Below are 24,090 nucleotides of genomic sequence, written 5' to 3' on the forward strand. Positions count from 1 at the left end.
AAGTCATTATAGGTGTTACAGACCTCCTCAAATTCTCTCAAATGCAAGTGTGGATTTTCTAGATCTAAGCCATGAAAAGAAGGTAAAAGTTGAATAATGTCTGACTTAAAATTAAAATGAGATGCATCAGGGGGGAAAACTATGTATAAGAGTGCACATGTTCTTGTGGGATTCATGCGGTCTCTAAGTGTTCTAACACGGTTATTCTCATTATGAAGCGACTTGTTATTTTCTTCGATCATATTTTCTGAAAATGATGAGGATACCTTACAAAGTCTACCACTTAATGTGCATGACCAAACTCTCATGCACATGTAGGAAGAGAAAAAAAATGGAAGAAAAAAAAAACACAAGTTAGATAAAAGAAAAGTGAAAGAGAAAATAAAATCAATATTATAATTTATACAAGAATTTACCTCCCCGGCAACAGCGCCAAAAAGTTAACACGAGCAAAGAGTTGATGTCTTCTCCCAAGTGTAGTAGTGTCCAAGTAATAAATAACACAACAAGATCGGGGTCGAACCACAAGGAGGTTAACTATAAAAACTACAAATAAAGAAATAGATGATAACATAAAAGGAGTTGAAGAGAGCTTTGAGATGTGATATTGATATTGATATAAGGATTAAACAAGGATAAAATAATTGTCAAGGTTAGAGGATCCACTAATGGTATTTCAAACAAGTATAGTATAAACTCTTTTTATTATTCAACTGGAAACCACACACAAAGAAGTTTCCACTTGGTTTATAAATTATTAACATGATTACATTAGTTATCTTATTTGAATAATGCTAATACTTGTAAATGTTGTCAGGTATTCATGATTATAACTTATGTTAACAAATCAAGTTCCTTTTATAGCACAGGTGTCGGTTATACCATACGGTTGGGCTATGAAAGTACCAAGTATTTGTTGTACCAAGGGTTATACAACATAAATCTAGATTAACCATTTAACAAGCAAAGTATTAAAAGTGAACAAGATAACAAATACAAAACATGTTAATATCAAACATTAAAGTCCATGTTGAGTATAACTATACTTATTCTTACACCATTAGTGTAACTTTTTTACTTTGATATAATAATCTTAGTTAAACATATTGAAATATAGAAAGATAAATAAAGATAAGAATATAAACAAGATATAAGTTAACTACGTAAAGAAAATGATATGAAAAGGATAAACAAGAGATTAATATAAACAAAATTTAAGCATTGCAAAAATATAAAGAGAGAGCAAGAACATGATCTTGAAATGAAAACCAAGATGCCTAAATGCATGGCAAATACCTTCTTTTATAGGCCAAAATTCAAAACTATTGATTTGATGACTAATTGTTGAGTGGGTGGCCACATCTTGACTTGTTAACAATTCTTTTCTTTTGTCTGAATAAAACATCATTGCTAACGTCAGAATTTGAATAGATAGTCCGCATGAAAGTTTTAGGAAATTGTCTCAGCTTTCCAACATAAAAAGAATTGGTGCATTTGGACTTTTAGAACTCGAGATATGGGTTGAACACTGAATAGTGTCTGGGCTGCAAGACAGATTCCGACTTCTCTGTTGTTGCTACAATTTGAACTTAAAAACGGCCTTTTTGAATCTTGGACTCCGCATGAAAGTTTTAGGCATATGTCTTAGCTTTCCATCCATATAGACCAGACTTAAAACCAAGTTCTACAGCTTCAGGTATGATCAAATAACAGAATAGTTTTCCAATTTGGATTGAACGAACATCTCTTTTCTAAACTTGCCCCTCTCTTTGTCTTCTGAATTTTAGTAGTTAAACTCATCAATCAATCCTTTGATTTATGTGATAGGCCTGTATTTAAGATGAACATTTACCATAAATTAAAGGTATCTTATAGTATTAGACTTGTTATTCTAAAACATGCTTTAGTTAAGGAGTTATTGATACTTCAAGTGCAAAATGATGATATAAAACCTTGATAAAAATACACTTTTAAGTACTAATCAACAAGCAAGAGTTAAGTATGAGGGTACTTGATGCAACCATATTATCGATAGTTTTATCCATATTTACCTAGTATTTTGTTCATGTTTTATAGATCAATTGCCTTGATAATCTTTATTTTATGTTTTGAAGGCACTTTTAGATGTGAGATTTAAAAAGGAGTAAATTGAAAATAAAAATCAAACCATGTTCCAACCTCGTCGAATATTGGCAAATTTGACCTCTAATCAATGTTTTATGCAGAACTTGAGTTGTAGAGATCAAAATGAAGTGAATCTAGTGGAATTAGAAAACTAACATCCATGAATTTCTATACATATATATGGCAAGGAAAAAAAAAAGAATGGAAATCGTAGCCTTCAAAGACACGTCTCGTATTTTGTCAGTTTTGACATTCGGCCATTCCGACTTGAATTTCTTGAGTTAGAGAGGTCTATTTGATTCAACGAACTCAATTTTGTTGGCTTTCTGACTTAAATACCTAAAATCCTACCACTTTTCAGTTGAAAAGGAGCTCATGTGAGAGATATATGATTTTTCTAAAACCTATAAATTCTGGTTTCGTGAAGAAACAAGTCTAACTTACTTAAATGTAGATTGTCCATTGTGGAAAGGATTATTTTTATTTTATGGGAGGTTACAAATGGATTGGAGGGATGTGGGGATTAGGGTTTCCTATCAAATAAAATGAAAGAGAGAAAGAAAAAGAGGGGGCGACCAGAAAGAAGATTGTCCATTTTCTCCTATATCCGAAATTATGTTCTCATTTGTTCTATTCATTAGTTTTTCAATAGACATGCAAGGCTAAATTATTTTTCTTGGCTGAAAGGATATAGAAACCCTCAGATTTCAAAAACTATGAAATCTATTCTATCTTTTCTTTTAAATTTATATGATGAATCTGATTTGGAAAATTTGTTTTGCTGCCCCCTTTCCTTTGATGTCCTTGATTAGCTTGGATTTCCTTGTTTAGCTTAGACAAATAAGAAAACAAATTTCCTCCTTTGTTGCTGATTTAATTACTTTCCTTCCTATGTTAGGAAAAACATTAAATAGTCCTCCCCTCTTTAGAAATAAGATATGGCCAACTTCCTTACTTAATTAGGAGAATAATTTGTTGACTTTTTATCCTTGTAGCATTAGGGGGAAAAAAAAGTCTAACAAGGCTGGTATTGGGCCGGACATATCAACCCCTTGTTCCACACGAATTGGGCTATTCTTGGACCTGAACTAGATGAATTAAAAGCTGTCCATCATGCTCCTTAAATGTCCCAAGCCCCTCTAGGTCCATCTTGCTCCATAAGTTCTGAACAAGCCCATTCAATGCTTCTTTAAGCTTCTTTGCCCTAGCTCTTGTGATTGGCCCAATTGGCACCTCCAATGGGTTGTTGGCATAATTACGCTTGGTGTTGGGCTGATCCGCATCAATTATTCTTAACCAATCTATTCTTAAGGCTACCATTGAATTAAATTACTAATGCAAACACTATGGTTTTTTAATAGTTAGGGTTAGTTACACTGTGGATCGGTTAACTGACTAATATAAAGGAAAGATAGATATTCATAATATAAATTGACGTATCATTTCAGTGATCAGTTTTTATTTTTGTAGGTGCACGTTTAGTTGAGACCGAGGTTTTTCCCTTGCTAAGTTTCAGATTTATTTAATTTAGCTTGATTAGTTTATTCTATTCACCATAGTATAGCCTAGATAACCTCACCCCTCCCCCCAACTTTGAATCATCTAGTATAAAGACCTAAGTTAGATCTCTCTCGTGGGATTGACCTTTTGCTTGCTCTATACTATCTTGTTTGTTTGAGCTAAAGGGAATTAATCTATGTGACTATGACATCGCAACATACATGCAAATCATTTATAATTCAACAAGCTATGACTGACTCCAGGATAAAAAAAAAAAAAAGCATAAACTTTCATTAGATCTAATTGTAATGTACTTGCCATGACGTCTGGCATAACACCCACATCCTTCAGAGTGATATGGTATATTCTGCTCCAAGTCCTCTGATTAGTATTTAAAAGTGCATTTTTATCAAGGCTTTATATTATCATTTTGCACTTAAAGCATCAATAACTCCTTAACTAAAGCATGTTTTACAATAACAAATATGATACTATAAGATACCTTTAATTTATGGTAAATATTCATCTTAAATGCAGCTCTATCACATAAATCAAAGGATTGATTGATGAGTTTAACTACTGAAATTGAGAAGACAAAGAGAGGGGCAAGCTTAGAAAAGAGATGGCTCAGTCCAAACTGGAATACTATTCGGTTATTTGATCATACCTGGAGCTGTAGAACTTGGTTTTAGGTCTAGTCTATATGGATGGAAAGCTAAGACATGGGCCTAAAACTTTCATACGGAGTCCAAGATTCAAAAAGGCCGTTTTTAAGTTCAAATCTTAGCAACAACAGAGAAGTCAGAATCTGTCCTACAACCCAGACATTGTTCAGAACTTTGCATTGATTCTTTTTTTATTGGAATGCTTAGACGATTTCCTAGAACTTTCATGTGGACAATCTGTTAAAATTTTGACGTTAACAATGAGATTTTGTTCAGATAAAAAGATAGGGATTGTTACCAAGTCAAGATGTGGCCACACATTCAACAATTAGTTATCAAATTAATAGGTCCAAATTTTGGTCTATAAAAGGAGGCATTTGCCATGGATTTAGGCATCTTGGTTTTCATATGAAGATCATGTTCTTGCTCTCTCTCTCTCTATATATATTTTTGTAATGCTCAAGTTTTGTTTATATTAATCTCTTGTCTGTGCTTTTCATTTCCTTTCCTTTATTTAGTTAACTTATATCTTATTTATGTTCTTATCTTGTTTATTTATGTTTCTCTTCTTCATTATGTTTAACTAAGTTTATTGTGTCAAGGTGAAAAGGTTACACTAATGGTGTAAGAATAAGTATAGTATAAACTCAACATGGACTAAAATGTTTGATACTAACATGTTTTGTATTGGTTATCTTATTCACTCTTAATACTTTGCTTGTTAAATGGTTAATCTAGATTTATGTTGTATAACCTTGGTACAACAAATACTTGGTACTTTTTTTTTTTTGGTAAGTTGACGTATGTATAAAAAGAAGAAGATACAAACATTATAAGGGGCATACCCCAGATTTACAATGATAAATTTTCATAGCCCAAACCGTATGGTGTAACCGACACTTGTACTATGAAAGGAACTTGTTTATTGTTAACATAAATTATAATCATGAATACCTTGCAACATTTACAAGTATTAGCATTATTTGAATAAGATAACTAATGTAATCATGTTAAGAATTTATAATCCGATTGAAACCTCCTTTGTGTGTGGTTTCCAGTTGAGTAATAAGAGTTTATACTATACTTGTTTGAAATAGCATTAGCGGATCCTCTAACCTTGATAATTATTTTTATGATTGTTTAATCCTTATATCAATATCACATCTTAAAGCTCTCTTCAACTTCTTCTTATTATTATTATTATTATTATTATTATTTATAATTTATATAGTTAACCTCCCTGTGGTTCGGCGAACCTTGTGATCACGTGGTCACGCAACCCACAATTAAGATTGAGATCTGATCCCGGAAAGCCGAAATAGGTCTGATAGGAGTGTGACACAATGAAAACCTGCCCCAAGGCACCAACATTATTGGATTGAGTAGAATGACACCACAAAGCCAGTTAATATTCGATAAGTCAGATTCAGTTCGTTCAAGAACTGAAGAATGCAAGAATCACTCTCACACGTTAAAATTGAAAAAATTCAGAGGTAATTATCATAAAAAATGTCGAAATTTTGGCTTACATGAGTTTAAATAGTTCTTGAAAAGTTAACCCTAATGAACCCCTTATGTGGACTTAAATGAGGTCCACTCAAAACTGACCCAAAACCCTAAACTGAAAAGCCCATAACTTAATCCAAACAAGCCTTGGATCCTAACTGAAAACAAAGTATTAATTAAGCTCAACAAGCCTTGGGCTATAGCTAACAAAGTAAAACAAAGCCCATATTATAAAATTGATTCAAGGTTTATTTATGGCCTTCCATGCAGCCCCTTAATCTTAGAAACAAAAGGAAAATGTAGCCGCCCATGTTGTTTCCATGTTGTAGAAGGATTCTTTTGTTTCCTTTGCTGTCCTCACCTCATGGCCCAAATAAGGTTGTGTTGGACCCCTCTTGCACATGGATAAGATGTATTAGGGTCTCCTCTTGATACTCTAATGGACCTTTCAATTTTGACTTGGTTGAAACATTCAAAACCAATGCATTCAATGCCTCTTTCAATGCCTTTGTCTTGGACCGAATCATTGGACCATTTGGAACATGTAATGGGTCCTTGCTGGTGTTTCTAGGCTGGGCCACATCAATTTTGATGAGGTGTTATGGCTAATGAAAAGGAGGATTCAAAAGGAGATGTGGTATTAAATGGAGAGAAATAAAGAGATTAGTGTTCTAAAAAAGGAATCCAAGAGTCTATCCCGTATTCTAAGGGAGATGAAGCAAGAACTTGATGTGTTAATGGCAACAGTCAATCCCCAGCAAGCTTCAGAAAGAGAGGAGAAAATACGCTACAATGATGATATACGAAATAGAATGGCTGCTACTTTCATCCAAAGTTGTTGGCGATGATTGTTGGCAAGGAAAGAACTCCAAAGGCTTCAAAAAGACTCTAAGGAATTGTCCATTCAACTTGTTGATGATTCGAGGACGAATCATCTTGAAGAGAGAGGGAATACCAAAATTCTTGCTTAAAAATCTTGAATAGACAAGGTTTGATGTTACTTTGTTCTGAAATCTTAAAATAACAAGTAACGAAGTGATGTTATTCTTACCACATGATTTTTAATCAAGATTTAGGGAAGGTTTTGGTGGTGTTCCTCCTCTCTCTCTGTCTCTCTCCTAGTGTTTCTCTCATTCTTTTGTTGTTCCAGCTGGCCCTTTAAGCTCTTCTTCTCTTTATGTTTTCGATTCTCTTTCCTTTCTCCAACTCTCTTCTCACTCAAGCATTCAAGGGAGTGACATGTAAAGGTGGTTTGGATGGGGTTTCTTTGCAAGAGGAGGCTGTTGCAGCTAGGGTTGCTGTTGGTTTTGGGGGAGAGAAAAAGTCATCTTTTTTTCCTCTCCTTGCATTTATACCCCCTTTTTTTTTGGTAAGTAATTTATACCCCCTTTTAAATGTGTTATGTTGTGTTTGGGTGTTCTTATCCTTGCTCCCCTCTTTTGATTAACCTAGGGTCAGTTATCCCATGTTTCCCACTTAGAATAAGACGATCCATTTTTTTCTTTTTTTTGTTTATGGAGTTTTTACTTTCTCCTGTTCTAATATAAATTTCATCCTCGAAATTAAGAAAACTTCACATTTCATACCTGATTTCTCAAATAGTTTGGGATACTTCTTCCTTATTTCGGATTCCCATTCCCAAGTTTCTTCTTCTATTTGTGAGCTTCGCTATAAGATGGGGATCCTCTTATTCTACAACTCTTCCCAATCTAGAATCTTTATGAGCTTCACTTCGAACATTAGGTCTTTTATGACCTCCACTGGAATTTGGGGTAGTACTTGAGTGGGATCCACGTCCTTTTGTAACAAGGAGACATGGAACATATTATGAACCTTGGCCAACTGCGGGGGAAAGTCTACGTGAGTCTACAAGTCCAATGCGTCGTAGGATTTCAAAGGGTCTGATGAATCTACAAGTTAGCTTCCCCTTCAATTCAAATCTCAACATATTCTTCCACGGGTGATGGGGATCAGCCCAACACCAAGCGTAATCATGCCAACGACCCTTTGGACGTGCTAGTTGGGCCAATCACAAGAGCTAGGGCAAATAAGCTTAAAGAAGCATTGAATGAGCTTGTTCAGAACATATGGAGCAAAATGGACCTAGAGAGGCTTGGGACATTTAAGGAGCATGAAGGACAGCCTTTAATTCATCTAGTTCAGGTCCAAGAAGAGCCTAATTCGTGTGGAACAAAGGGTTGATGTGTCCAACCCAATACCAGCCTTGTTAGGCTTGTTATTTTTTGTAATGCTACAAGGATAAAAAGTCAGCAATTTATTCTACTAATTAAGGACGTTGGCCGTATCTTATTCCTAAAGAGGGAGGACTATTTAATGCTTTTCCCAACTTAGAAAGGAAAGTAATTAAATCAGCAACAAAGGAGGAAATTTATTTTCTTATTTGTCCAAGTTAAACAAGGAAATCCAAGCTAATCAAGGACATCAAGCGGGGCAGCAACACAAATTTATTTTCTTTAGTCATATATACATATTTGGATTGCGTTGCTGAGTTGGTTCTAGTTGGTGTTGGTTTTAGTGTCGCATGAACCGCAAGAAGGTGAGACGAGATGATGTGAATCTCATGATCACGTGGTCACGCAACCCACAATTAAGATTGAGATTTGATCCTGGAAAGCCGAAATAGGTCTGATAGGAGTGTGACACAATGGAAACCTGCCCCAAGGCACCAACACTATTGGATTGAGTAGAATGAGGCCACGAAGCCAGTTAATCTTCAATAAGTCAGATTCAGTTTGTTCAAGAATTTAAGAATGCAAGAATCACTCTCACACGTTAAAACTAAAAAATTCAGAAGTAATTATCATCAAAGCTGCCGAAATTTTGGCTTACATGAGTTTAAATAGTTCTTGAAAAATTAACCCTAATGAACCCTTTATGTGGACTTAAATGAGGTCCACTCAAAACTGACTCAAAACCCTAAACTGAAAAGCCCATAACTTAATCCAAACAAGCCTTGGATCCTAAAAAATCAACACGAAATAGAACCACCTTAGCAACACAATCCGAATATATATATATATATATATATATATATATATATATATATATATAACTCAAGAAGCAATAAAAACCAGAAAACAAGCAAAAACAAAACTGCAATGATAGTCTCGCTAGTAACAAGTGAATCTATCCGAAATATGAACGAAACTGAAGACTCAATAAAAACACAAATGTAATATGCAAAATGATGGAACAACACCCAAATATGGTGGATATATGTTGAAATTATACTGCAAGATATGAAAACAACAGAAAGAAAGTGAATTTCAAAAGTTGACGCAAAACAAACAAGTTTACAACGAGTTAAATCCGAATCTAGAACCTAAAGTAAATGATGTTCAATTGAGCTACAATTTCAGATATAGTATGATATTAACCAAAATAGACATAATACAAAGTTTGAGCAATTTACTACAAGATTTGATATACTGATGCAAAAACATTAAGAATGAGACCTGATTATAGCCGAAATTGAAAACCAAAGCAAACAATATCCAATTAACCCTGAAATTAATATGTGGTGCAATTAGGTAGCCAATAATTCGAGTGTCAACTTTTACCTAATTCAGAGTTGAAGTGATCCAATTTTCCTTAATTTAGTTTTCTGTGGCAGAAATCAATAAACGTCTTTTTGAACGATTTTTTTTTGCTTTTATCTTTTTTTGTTGTTGATGCTACTGACATATTTTGAACAATATTAGAATGAAATAACAATTTTGTTTTATATGCCGCAAATTCAAGGAATTTTTTCGAGATCAACAAGAAATGAAAATTTCAGAAGGATATAACCTGATTAATGGAGCCAAGTTTTTTAGAGAACCAAGAAAAGGAGATTATCTAGCCAACATATAACAAGTGCAGCGAACAAGAAGGTTTGATAGGAGTGTGACACAAAGATAACTTGTACCTAGGTATCAGCACTATTGGAAACGGAAAACCTCCACCTAATAAATATTGATTCGCGAAGGAAAGGTATAAGGATGACGCCACAAAGCTAGTTGTTCTTCGAGAAGTCATTTTCAGTTCTTTAGAGAACCATGGAAGGGAGATTATCTCACCAACACACACACATAAAGTGCGGCAAAGAAGAAGTTTTATTTATCTTGCTCCATATGTTTTGAACAAGCTCATTCAATGCTTCTTTAAACTTGTTTGCCCTAGCTCTTATAATTGACGCAATTGACACCTCTAATGGGTCGTTGACATGAATACGCTTGGTGTTGGATTGATCATCATGACATTTGGTTTGATTTATGCTCCAGATGTCTCATTCCATTTCGTCGTTGTTCATGGATTAAGACCATCTCTTGGCTTTCAGATTTGAATGGAGATTGCACTCTTAATTCGGTGCTTATGAGATTGATGTTATCTATTGCCGTTTATTATATTTGGAGGGAAAGGAATGCTTGTTTCCATAGTGATAATCCCCGTACTAGTTTGATGATTTTTAGAGATATTGTTAGTTGTATTGTTTCAGAAGTTAATTATTTTCGTAATATGGATTCTTCAACTTCTATTAGAAGACTTCATATTGCTTGGGGATTTTTTAATGATATTTTCAATCCTATTGGATTTGTTTCTTGGCTCTTTAGGTTTTGAGGACATTTGCGCCTAGATGTTCTCGGAATCTATCCGATTTTTTATGTTGTTTCTGTATAGTTAAGAGTAAGCGGGTTTGTCTGCCGATGCCCCCTGCAGGTTTATTATATCTTTTTTTTTTTGTATTTGCTATTTTTTGGTTAATATACTTACCTTATCCAAAAAATGTTCCATCATATACAATTTTCAAGGGTTCTCCTAACCAATATTCATTCCAATTATTCTCAATTGCATCATTCCAATTCATCAAACACAAATTAATAACAATTTCACATTACACAAGAGTTCCATTTCCAGCCTATATCTTGTTTCTTTAAGGATGTCCATCATACAAAGCTTCCTTCATTGTCTTCCTCTTAGCCGAACATTGTAGTTCATTTCCTTCTAGTTTACTCATGCAACTTATCATTTCTATCACAAGTATGTTCATGTTATCATGCTATAATCACACGTTCATACACTTGGTTCATATTCTACAATCCCATATGCAAAAATCAAGACATTAGCATAAGTATAAAATTCTGTTTCAGCTCAAGCATATTTCTAGGAGCATAACAAGATCACAATTTACACATTTCATCACTTCATTTCATCCTTCTTTCATTCTTTCAATAGGTCGGCCTTTAGCAAGGGTTTGTTCATCTACATGCATCAATTTCTTTTGTTATAAATTCTGAAATTATATTCCCTTCACCCCTATTTTTTTTCAATATTTCCATTTAATCTTCCGAATTTGTAAGTGCAAGAACTCTAGGTCATTCCTTTTAAGGTTTCTTCCTCTCTTTGTGATATGACTTAGGAACGATCAAATTCAGATTTTGACGTAAAATGTTCAACTATCCAATTTTACAGCATCAGTCATAATTCTCAATCCAACCGTCGGATCGAGCTGAAATTTTACGAGGAGTCTCTTGACATATTGTCCTACCTTGGTTAAAAATGTCAGGTCAATCAGAGTTTTGGAAGGCATCAAAACATAGGTCAATAGAGGTTGTATGAATTTTGTTATTTACTTCCTTTTGACTTACGGACTTCCTTTTTCGCTAGGATTCTTTTACTAAAAGGATGTGGCAGCAAAGATCTTTAATGGGCTGCAACATAGTTTCCAAGTGTGGCAAGGATTCATAAATGTTTCAGAATCCTTTCCTTACAAGGAAAGAAGATTTCAGAATAATTTTACCTTCAGATTTGATTCTCCTAGCTTATATGAGACTTCTAAAGGGCAACAAATCTGATCCTATTATAATTAGGATATTAAATTTTACATTTATGGCTTATTTATATTATTTGGGTTTAATTGTAAATGGGCATCATATAAGTCCACATAAGGGTTCCATTAGGGTTTATTTTAGTTTGGACAATTCAAGTTACTAAAACTTCTTGTTTGTCGCACTTTGTGTGTGTGTTGGTGAGACAATCTCCCTTCCATGGTTCTCTAAAGAACTGAAAAACGATTTATCAAAGAACTATCTTCGTGGAGTCTTCCTTATAATTCTCGTTCGCGAATCAATATTCATTGGGTGGGGATTTTCCGTTTCCAATAGTGCTGGTGCCTAGGTACAAGTTATCAAACCTGATTTACTTGGCTTTCCGGGAATTGATGTCTTTGCGTGTGGGTTGCGTGACCATGTGATCACGAGGTTTGCATCAGTTGGTATCAAAGCTTGGCTCCATTAATCAGGTACTATCATGTCAGATCAAAACAACACACCACCCCCTCCCGATGTAGAACTTAAATTCCAACTGCAAGTCATGACGAAGATGATGGAAAGAATGAATTCCGTGATGGAGAATGTGTGTGACAGACTTGAGAAGTGGGAAACAGGGTAATATGGTTGGAACATGTACCTAAGATGTGAGAAAAGTGGGGGCTGAACCGAAATCAAACAATGAAAGTGGGGCCGAAAGGGCAAAGTGAGATGATTATGAGCATTTTGAGGTGGACGTTGATGATATTGTTGATGGTGGTTTTAAGGATGAAACCATAGGCCACTGGGAAGGTTTTTGGCAGCCTACAAATCAAACGGATTTCATGTATTTTTGATGCGAACCTCGTGATCATGTGGTCACCCAACCCACAATCAAGATTGAGATCTGATCCCAGAAAGCCGAAATAGGTCTGATAGAAGTGTGACACAATGGAAACCTTCCCCAAGACACCAACACTATTGGATTGAGTAGAATGACACCACAAAGCTGGTTAATCTTCGATCCTAACTGACCCAAGACCCTAAATTGAAAATCCCATAACTTAATCCAAACAAGCCTTGGATTCTAACTGAAAATAAAGTATTAATTAAGCCCAAACAAGCCTTAAGCTACAACTAACAAAATAACACAAAGCCCATAATATTAAATCCATGTTCTGTCATGAGAAGAAGAGAAGAAAGTAAAATATTATAGAATTGATTCAAGGCTTATTTATAGCCTACCATGCAGCCCCTTAATCTTAGAAACAAAAGGAAAAGGTAGTCACCCATGTTGTTTTCAAGTTGTAGAAGAATTCTTTTGTTTTCTTTGTTGTCCTCACCTCATGGCCCAAATAAGATTGTGTTGGACCCCTCTTGCACATGGATAAGATGTACTAGGGTCTCCTCTTGATACTCTAATGGACCTTTCAATTCTGACTTGGTTGAAACATTCAAAACCAATGCATTCAATGCCTCTTTCAATGCCTTTGTCTTGGACCGAGTCATTGGACCATTTGGAACATGTAAAGGGTCCTTGCTGGTGTTTTTGGGTTGGTCCACATCAAGAGGGGCTTGGGACGTTTAAGGCGCATGAAGGACAACCTTTAATTCATCTAGTTCTGGTCCAAGAAGAGCCCAATTTGTGTGGAACAAGGGGTTGATGTGTCCGGCCCAATACCAGCCTTGTTAGGCTTGTTATTTTACGTACTGTTACAAGGATAAAAAGTCAGCAATTTATTCTCCTAATTAAGTAAGGAAGGTGGCCATATCTTATTCCTAAATAGAGGAGGACTATTTAATGCTTTTCCTAACTTAGAAAGGAAAGTAATTAAATCAGCAATAAAGGAGGAAATTTATTTTCTTGTTTGTCCAAGTTAAACAAGGAAATCTAAGCTAATCAAGGACATCAAAGGGGGGGGGGGCAGCAACATAAATTTTCCAAATCAGATTTTTCGTAATTTATTTAAGACTTTTTAAATGTGACAAATCTGATTCTAGCATATTTGGCATGATAATTTTTGGCTTTTTAGTACTTTTATTATTTTCTTCTTAGTTTTTGGGTTATTATTACTTATTCGAGTCAATTGTAAGTGGGCTTCATATAAGTCCACCTAAGGGGGGTCCAATAGGGTTTCTTTAAGTCTAGAGTCAGTATAAATAACGGCATAACCAAACATGTAAGCTTACGCAATTTTCAGATCAATAAACTTCTTTGCTGCACTTATTGTGTGTTGGTGGGATAATCTCCCTTCCTTGGTTCTCTAGACTGAAAACGACTTATCGAAGAACAACTGTCTTTGTGGCGTCATCCTTATGCTTCTCGTTCGCGAATCAATATTCGTTGGGTGGGGGTCTTCGTTTTCACTAGTGCTGGTGCCTAGGTACAAGTTATCTTTGTGTCACACTCCTATCAAACCTGATTTACTTGGCTTTTCGGGAATTGGTGTCTTTGCATGGTTGCGTGACCATGTGATCATGAGGTTCGCATCAAATAGTGCTGGTGCTTAAGTACAAGTTATCTTTGTTTCACACTTCTATCAAACCTGATTTACTTGGCTTTCCATGAATTGATGTCTTTGCGTGTGGGTTACGTGACCACGTGATCATGAGGTTCGCATAACTTAAAAGGAACACTAAAAAAACAAAAATAACAGAAGGATATGACCTTGTTTCAGAGCCTAACTCTGGTACCAAGTAATACGAACCTCGTGATCACATAGTCACATAAGCCACATTCAGGATTGAGATCTGATCCTGGAAAGCCAAAATAGGTTTGATAGGATTGTGACACAATGAAAACCTGTCCCAAGTTACCAACATTAATTGAATGAAGTAGAATGACGCCATGAAGCTAGTTAATCTTCGATAAGTCAGATTTAGTTCATTCAAGAACTAAAGAATGTAGGAACCACTCTCACATGTTAAAACTGAAAAATTCAGAAATAATATTCAACAATGGCTGCTGAAATTTTAGTTACATGAGTTTAAATAGTTTTGAATAATTAAACCTAATGGACGCCTTATGTGGACTTATATGGGGTCCCCTCAAAACTTACCCAAAAACCCTAAAATGAACCTGATCCAAGGCTTATTTATAGCCTTCTATGCAACCCATTAATCCTAGAAAAAAAAAGGAAAAGGTAGCCACTCATGTTGTTTCCAAGTTTTAGTAGGATTCTTTTGTTTCCTTTGTTGTCCTCACCTCATGGCCCAAATAAGATTGTATTGGGCCCCTCTTGCACATGGATATGTAGTAGGGCCTCCTCTTGACACTCTAATGGACCCTTCAATTCCAACTTGGTCGAAACCTTTAAAACCAAAGCATTCAATGCCTTTGTCTTGGACCGAGTCATTGGACCATTTGGAACATGTAATGGGTCCTTGATTAGTACTTAAAAGTGTATTTTTATCAAGGTTTTATATATCATTATTTTGCACTTGAAGTATCAATAACTCCTTAACTAAAGCATGTTCTATAATAACAAGTTTGATACCATAAGATACCTTTAATTTATGGTAAATGTTTATCTTAAATGCAGGCCTATCACATAAATGAAAGGATTGATTGATGAATTTAAGTACAAAAATTGAAAGGACAAAGAGAAGGTCAAACTTAGAAAAGATATGTTGGTTCAGTCCGAACTGGAACACTGTTCGGTCATATCTGGAGCTGTAGATCTTGGATCTAGGTCTGCCTTATATGGATGAAAAGCTAAGATATAGTCCTAAAACATTCATGGGGAGTCCAAGATTTAAAAAGGCCGTTTTTAAGTCCAAATTGTAGCAATAATGGAGAAGTCCGAATCTGTCCTGTAGCCCAGACACTGTTCAATGTTCAACCCATATCTTGAGTTCTAGAAGTCCAAATGACCTCAACTTGTTTCTCCCTGGAAAGCTGAGATAATTTCGTAGAACTTTAATGATTTAAGTTCGTTCAAATTATGACGTTATCAATGACATTTTTGGCAGACAAGAAGATAAGGATTGTTACCAACTCATCTGGCCACCAACTCAACAATTAGTCAACAAATCAATAGTTCTGAATTTTTGCCTATAAAAGGAGGCATTTGCCATGTATTTAGACATCTTGGTTTTCAGATCAAGATCATGCTCTTACTCTCTCTTTATAAAAGGAACTTGATTTGTTGTTAACATAAGTTATAATCATGAATGCCAGACAACATTTACAAGTATTAGCATTATTCGAATAAGATAACTAATGTAATCATGTTAACAATTTATAATCCGATTCGAACCTCCTTTGTGTATGGTTTCCAGTTGAGTAATAAAAAGAGTTTATACTATACTTGTTTGAAATACCATTAGTAGATCCTCTAACCTTGACAGTTATTTTATCCTTGTTTAATTCTTACATCAATATCACATCTCAAAACTCTCTTTAACTTATTGTTGTTGTTGTTGTTGTTGTTGTTATTTATAATTTATATAGTTAACCTCATGGTTCGACCCCGATCTTGTCGGGTTATTTATTACTTCGACACTCCTGCACTTGGAAGAAAACATCAATCTCTTGGTCGTGTTAGTCCTTGCTGGTGTTTCTAGGCTGGTCCACATCAACCCTAATTCAATAAAATTGTGCAATTTCAATAAAATTGAAGTTAAATTCAAGGAAAATTGGGATTGGAACTCCTTACTTGGAAGAAATCAAAGATTTACTTCTTAATAATTTGTAAAATCTTGGCTCCCTTCTTGCACGTAGCTGGCCACTCACCCCTCTTTTCTTTATAATTTCCACACTAATTGTTTTGTAATTTCTCTTGTATAAATGATGTTTTTCTCTTATAAACTTGTCTAGGACTTGTAAATCGTTAAACCTTGGTGTTTTCTCTCCCAGATTTGATTGGAAAATCTGAAAATCTCCGCCCTTTTTGGTGTGTTTACTACCAGGTTTTTGAAGGAGAATAAATGGGGTATTTATAGTCCCATTTTTATTCATTTTCACAATTTAGGCCTCTCTTTTATGACTCTCATACTTGGTTTTTTTTTTTGTATTTGTGTTATTTCTGTATTTATAAAAATTTTAATTTTAATAAAATTTTCTTTGTATAAGTTTGTTCTCGAGGTTTTACAGAATACTTGGCATAAACCTTATACGTAACTTAAGGAAAAGCAGTGTCTGAAATCATTTAGTTTTCGTTGATGATTTTTAGTGTCTGAAATGACTTTGTTTTTTTTATTTTATGATTTCAGTGTGTGAAATGATTTTGTTTTAATTGATGATTCTTAGTGTAAGAAATGACTTAGTTTTCATTCAAGACCTTTAAAGTCAAACTATAAAATTTTCGTGAATAAGCTTCATTAAAATTAAGAGTAAATATCTTGTTGCAATATTATCATTATACAATTATATTAATATGAGAGATACCTGAATGTATACATGTGTGTTCTGGAATGCATGTGGAAATAGTCTTTGAAATTATTTGAATGCAAGTGTACTGAGTAATGATCACTTGGTGTATCAGGAGGTGCAACCGGGATCAGATCTTCGATCAGACAAGGACACCCTTTAGGAGGAGTAGGTAGGTGGTTTCCACCTTTATATGTTTATTATTAAAACTCAGTAATAATTATACATAAGGTTAGCACTCGGTTGTGATTGATTAAAATTACTCATGCAACAAATTGATTGAATGATGTGATTAGCTTCGGCTATGGTTTCCATATCGAATAACTGGGATTGAATAATGTGATTAGCTTCGTCTAATGGTGTCCATATCACATAACTGGGATTGAATGATGCAATTAGCTTCGGTTAGTGGTATCCATATCAGATAACCGAGATTAAATGATGTGATTAGCTTCAGTTTGTAGTATCTTAGGTTCATAACATGAAGGAAATAAAAAGGCTAGTCTCGGTCATTAAGATTCGAGTTAGGAAATTGGGATGACTGAATAAGATTAACATTGGTCAACAATGTTATGATATTTTTTCTTGTATGTAGTCAAGGATATGTTAAGTAAATAAAATATCAGTTATACCTACGATTAAATCATAAAACCATAGATTTGATGAATATGGTTTGAAGGGCATAATCATTCGTGGAAGAATACTCAATGTACTAAGGACTTCTAAATAGTAATGTATGATAATAGGGGTACATATGTGGTCCTAGGAATAATGCATTGTAAGATCGTGCGATGATGTGAAGTGAAACCTTTAAAATAGAATTAATAGGAATACAATGACAAGAATTTATCTATTTATTTTGCTGACGACTTGATGCTTTTTAGCAAAGGGGATGTAAACTCAATTCGTATGATCAGAACTGTGCTCACAAAGTTTCAAGATCTATGAGGTCTGTATCCAAATATCCAAACAAAAATGACATCTTCTTGAGCGGTGTGTTAAATGCTGAGAGGGAACAAATTATTCATATTCTTGGTTTTAGAGAGGGGGAGCTCCCTATGAAATATTTGAGAATACCTCTTCTCTCATCCAGACTAAAGGTTGTTTATTGTAAGAGCCTCGTGGATCGAATCAACTCTAAAGTTCGACATTGGACTTGTAGAACACTCTCGTATGCAGGACGGGTACAACTGATTAATTCAGTCTTATTTTCCATACAGGGCTATTGGGCATCTCTCTTTCTCTTACCTAGGCAAGTAATTAAAAATATGGAGCAAATTATGAAATCCTTTCTTTGGTCAGGTTCAGATATGAGAACTACTGGGGCTAAAGTGGCTTGGGATCAGGTATGTCTTCCAAAAAAGGAGGCGAGGCTAGGAATAAAAACGATAACAGAATGGAACAAGATTGCTTTGTTGAAACACATTTGGAACCTGTGCAATGACTCAGATGGCTCAATCTGGTCTACTTGGATCAGCTCCAATCTGTTGCGAGGTAGGAATTTCTGGACAATCAAGACGCCACAGAATTGCTCTTGGGCTTGGGGAAAGATTCTAAAGCTCAGATCCTTAGCATGGCCGAAGATGAAGTACATCATAGGAGATGGAATGACAACCTCTCTATAGTTTGACAATTGGCATCCTCACAGCCCACTCGCGGATTCTTACGGGGAAAGATTCATCTATGATTCAGGTATGGCCAGAACGCGAAGGTGAATGTGCTAATTCATAACTTAGAATGGAAAACTCCTACCACCCAAGCTATTGGCTGGCACCCCATTATAGAAGCTATTCCTTCCAATTCTAATCCTAAAATGGGGCAAAAGGATGAGATAGTTTGGTTGGATTCGCCAAATCACAGATTCTCGGTCAAAGTAGCTTGGGAACAACTAAGACGTCATCGTCAGATGGTTGAATGGCATGACATTGTGTGGTTCAAGAATGCTGTTCCAAGAAATTCATTTCTTCTATGGATGGCTATCCAACAGAAACTCACAACTCAAGATAAACTTCATCGGTTTGGTATACATGGTCCTAATAGATGCTCACTCTGTCTTCGCAACAATGAGGATCACAACCACTTGTTCTTTGAATGCTCCTATACTAAAGCGATCTGGTGGGATGTTTGTGACAGATGCGACATTCCAAGAATGACAGAAGGCTGGGATGAATGGATTCGATGGGCCACTATCTCTTGGCATGGCAAGAGTTTCGTCAATTTTTCTCGTAAACTGAGTTTTGCAGCTACAGTGTATCATGTATGGCAATAACGGAATGCAAGGATCTTTGCTGGAATGTCTAGAACTTCGAATTTGGTCTTTAATCAAATTGAATGTATCATTCGTGATAAGCTTGATTTGATGAGGAATGTCGTACTAACAAATGCAAACAAAAGGATCCAACGAGCTTGGAGGGTGAATAACATAGATTCTTAATTTGATAGTTAGCTGGTTGTATTAGTTTCCCTAACGAATCTAGTGAGGTTTTAGTTTTATGGTCGGTGGCTAGCCTGTAGCTATCTGTTGTTTTATGTTTCTGTTATCATTGTAAATCTAGGGTATGTCCCTTATAATGTTTGTATCTTCTTCTTTTAATACATACGTCAACTTACCAAAAAAAAAATTATTTATTTATGTTGGTAATGTAATTTCAAACATATATTTTTGTTGCTCAATTATATTATGAGATGGTTTTTATGCTTACATTGAACTTGATTCATAATAGGGATGTCACATAGCCATGGCGCTTAAAAACTCCATCCTACATGTTTTGGGATAAATTATGTAATAGCCTGATTAGTTGTTATGCATTTTGTACAACTATATAATGGCTATGAACTGCCGATCAACACTTTTGTAGAAACTTAAAATGATGGTTTTCTTCCATGATGCTATCAAGTATTATGATTATATGTGTGATGTGCTACACCACCTAATGATGTCTACTTGCTGAATTTATAAACAATGTTGTGCAATGTGTCCATAGGATGTGATGATACAAAAAAAATATATCACTCTATTTTTTATTCGTTATAAGTAAACATCACGTTATGAATTGATGAGGAATGTGAGTCTTTACAATTGGTATCAAAACACCTGGTTTGGATCCTGAAAATTGATGAGAATGTTGCCTACTATTATTTATTTCAGGATAGTATGCATTTGACAATGAACACAAACAAAACCACCTTCCATAGAAAGGAGGAACAAAGGCAAAAATGTTAATGATTGGGGAAAAAAGGCCTCGCTGGATGATACTACTTCGCATTCATCGATAACATCAACTCGGTCTAGGCAAAGAGGATCTACGGAGGCTAAGGAAGAACGGATGGCGAAACGAACAAAGGAAGTACACCCAGCAGGGGAGGGGCTGCAAGGAAGAACAAAAGTACCCCCATGACGATTCCAATAGGGGTACCCCATCTTTTCAGACATAGGACTCCTGGTTTAGATAGTCAAAATAGTGATAGAAGGCATGGTGATACGATCCAAGCAAGGTCAAATTTGGATTTCGACGTAAAAAGTGCACTTATCCAGTTTTACGGCAACAATCATAATTCTCAATCCGACCGTTGGATATAGCTAAAATTTTATGTGAAGTCTCCTGACATGTTGTCCTACCTTGGTATCAAATTTCAAGTCAATCTAGTTCAAGAATGTTGTTCCAAGACATTCATTTCTTCTATGGATGACTGTCCAATAAAAACTCACAACTCAAGATAAACTTCATCGGTTTGGTATACATGTTCCCAATAGAAGCTCACTCCGTCTCCACAACAATGAGGATCACAACCACTTGTTCTTTGGATGCTTCTATACTAAAGCGATCTGGTGGGATGTTCGTGATAGATGCGACATTCCAAGAATGACAAAAGGCTGGGATGAATGGATTCGATGGGCCACTGTCTCTTGGCATGACAAGAGTTTCGTCAATTTTTCTCTTAAACTGAGTTTTGCAGCTACAGTGTATCATGTATGGCAAGAACGGAATGCAAGGATCTTTGCTGGAATGTCTAGAACTTCGAATTTGGTCTTTAATCAAATCGAATGTATCATTCATGATAAGCTTGATTTGATGAGGAATGTCGTACCAACAAATGAAAACAAAAGGATCCAACGAGCTTGGAGGGTGAATACCATAGATTCTTAATTGTTAGTTAGCTGGTTGTATTGGTTTCCCTAACGAATCTAGTGAGGTTTCAGTTTTATGGTCGGTGGCTAGCCTATAGCCATCTGTTGTTTTATGTTTCTGTTATCATTGTAAATCTGGGTATGCCCCTTATAATGTTTGTATCTTCTTCTTTTAATACATACATCAACTTACCAAAAAAAAAACACATCTTTTAACTCTTCAAGTAATTCTTTAATCTGTCATGGCAAGTCCAATCCTTCTACTTGTAGTAATTGCTTCACCCAGATCATGAAAATAACCCCCGCTGAAGCTAATGCTTGTTTGATGTCTATTGTTTTGCTAACAACAGCCCCTTACATGATTTCACCTCCTTTTGTTAGCTTCGTAAGTGATTCTCTCTAACCTGTTGAGAACTCAATGGTAACAATTTCACCTTCTTTCCATTCAGCATAAAAGAATAATTGTTCTTTCATCGATTGTAGGTCACATCCTTATCAAATTGCCATGGACGACCTAGCAACAAATGAATTTTGCGCAACGTCACACAAAACCTAGTAATGATAGGTTTTAATGGAAAAAGGTACATAGACTTACTTTGTCACCTGAATCTCCCCATTCTCATTCAACCATAGCAAACTATATGGCCTGGGTTGTGGAATAGTAGTTAAACCCAATTCCTCCACCAAGGTAGTTGACGCAATATTAGTGAAACTTCCATTATCAATGATCATCCCACACAGCTTATCTTGAATCTGACATCAAGTGTGAAAGATGTTCTCGCGTTGCTCATCACTAATGTCAATTTGTGCATTCAGAACTCGTTGAACAACCAACAAATCTCCCTTCACTGGTTCCAAATCCTCTTCTTATTCAGCCACTTGTACCTCATCTTCATCTTCAATTTCAACCTCATCTCCACTGATCAGCTCTTCATGATCCCCATGCAAAATCATCACCCTCTTATTTGGACATTCCGAAGCAATGTGCCCATGTCCTAAGCACTTGATGTCCCGAGACCTCCTAGGATGTTGAGGTTCTGTCACCTTCTCCTTTCCCTTCAAAGAATCAGAACTTGCATTCCCCTTACTAAACTCCACCTTCTCATCTCCTTTAGGTGTGCTCTATGTTCGTGTAGGCGTAGAAACAGCCTTTGTCGTGCTTGATGTAGTTACACCAGTTCAGACACCTCCTCGTTTCTGCTGCCCCTCTACTCGAGTTGTAAGCTTTATAACTTCCTCAAGGAAGATGTACGGCTGTAATTCAACAACATTAGTTATATCCTTCCTCAACCCTCCAATAAATCTAGCTATTGTTTGCTCTTGGGGTTCCATCAATTCACATCGAATCAACAGCAACTCAAACTCTCTCACATACTCTTCCATGCTCAAAGATCCTTGTCGCAAAGTCTGAAGTCTGATGCATAGCTCTTGTTTATAGTAATTAGGAAGAAATCTGGGATGAATGGATTCGATGGGCCACTGTCTCTTGGCATCGCAAGAGTTTCGTCAATTTTTCTCGTAAACTGAGTTTTGCAGCTACAGTGTATCATGTATGGCAAGAACGGAATGCAAGGATCTTTGCTGGAATGTCTAGAACTTCGAATTTGGTCTTTAATCAAATCGAATGTATCATTCGTGATAAGCTTGATTTGATGAGGAATGTCGCACCAACAAATGAAAACAAAAGGATCCAACGAGCTTAGAGGGTGAATACCATAGATTCTTAATTTGTTAGTTAGCTGGTTGTATTGGTTTCCCTAACGAATCCAGTGAGGTTTCAGTGTTATGGTCGGTGGCTAGCTTGTAGCCATCTGTTGTTTTATGTTTCTGTTATCATTGTAAATCTGGGGTATGCCCCTTATAATGTTTGTATCTTCTTCTTTTAATACATACGTCAACTTACCAAAAAAAAAAAATTAGGAAGAAATCTCTTCTTCATCACTCTTTTCATAGTTACCCACGTTGTAATATCCTCTTCTCCTCTAAAACTTTAAGTTTTCTAAATCTTTAAGTTTTCCAACCATAAAAGAGCATAATCCGTAAACTCAAGTGTTGCCACCTTGCACTTCCTTTCTTCAGAATATTTATACCATTCAAACACCTTTTCAACCTTCTGAATCTACTCCAAGTATTCCTCTAAACAGTGGAATCTTAAGTTTGAGACCATTAGGAGGATTATAATTCTGCCTTCTTGGTCTGCCCCTCTCGTCGGCCTCATCATCCCCATTTGGATCTTCGTAGCTTCTATAATATCATTTCATGGCACCTTAAGTGCTTGCCTCTGTTGGGGTTGCAAATTATTTTGTTTGCATCATTTGCATAATAAGGGTATTCAACTGTTCATGAATTCCAGTCATTTCATCCCAAATCTTAGCATGAGATCGTGGTAAGCCCATAACCTGTGCCTGTTCCAAACTTAACCCTCTTGGCAAATCTTTTTTATCTCCAACAATAATTAAGTTTATCAACCTCAATTTCAGCAAGCCTTTCTTCTATTTTTGGCTCCTGTCTTAGATCGCAAGTGATGCTCTGATACCAGATGATGTGCCGTGAATGATTCAAAAATTGGCAATAATAAATCTGATGAAAATGGATGAAGGATGGGACTGGTTGATTGTCTTTCTTTTGATACTGTTTAGGCTGGACTACAGTGATTTTAAGGTAAATAAGATGGAGTATCAACTACAATGATAATTTGATAAGTCGATCTGGACGCAACAAAAATCAATCTAGGATTTTGAGGCCACACTCTTTGTGATTGAAGAGTGATAAGTCAGAAAGGGTCCTTCACAAAAATCACTTTGGAAGAACAATTCTTAATTCTCTTAATTATGTTTCAAATCTTGGGCAAAAATGTTTATTACATATTCTGATACTATATTTATAATTGGAACATCCCTCCATAGTTAGGAAATTCAACATCACAGAAGTCAAGCCCAAAAATAAGACTTTGACAAAGTAACTAGACAAATTTAACTAGCACACGTT

This window comes from Populus nigra, chromosome 6, assembly GCF_951802175.1.
Source record: "Populus nigra chromosome 6, ddPopNigr1.1, whole genome shotgun sequence".
Lineage (NCBI taxonomy): Eukaryota > Viridiplantae > Streptophyta > Magnoliopsida > Malpighiales > Salicaceae > Populus > Populus nigra.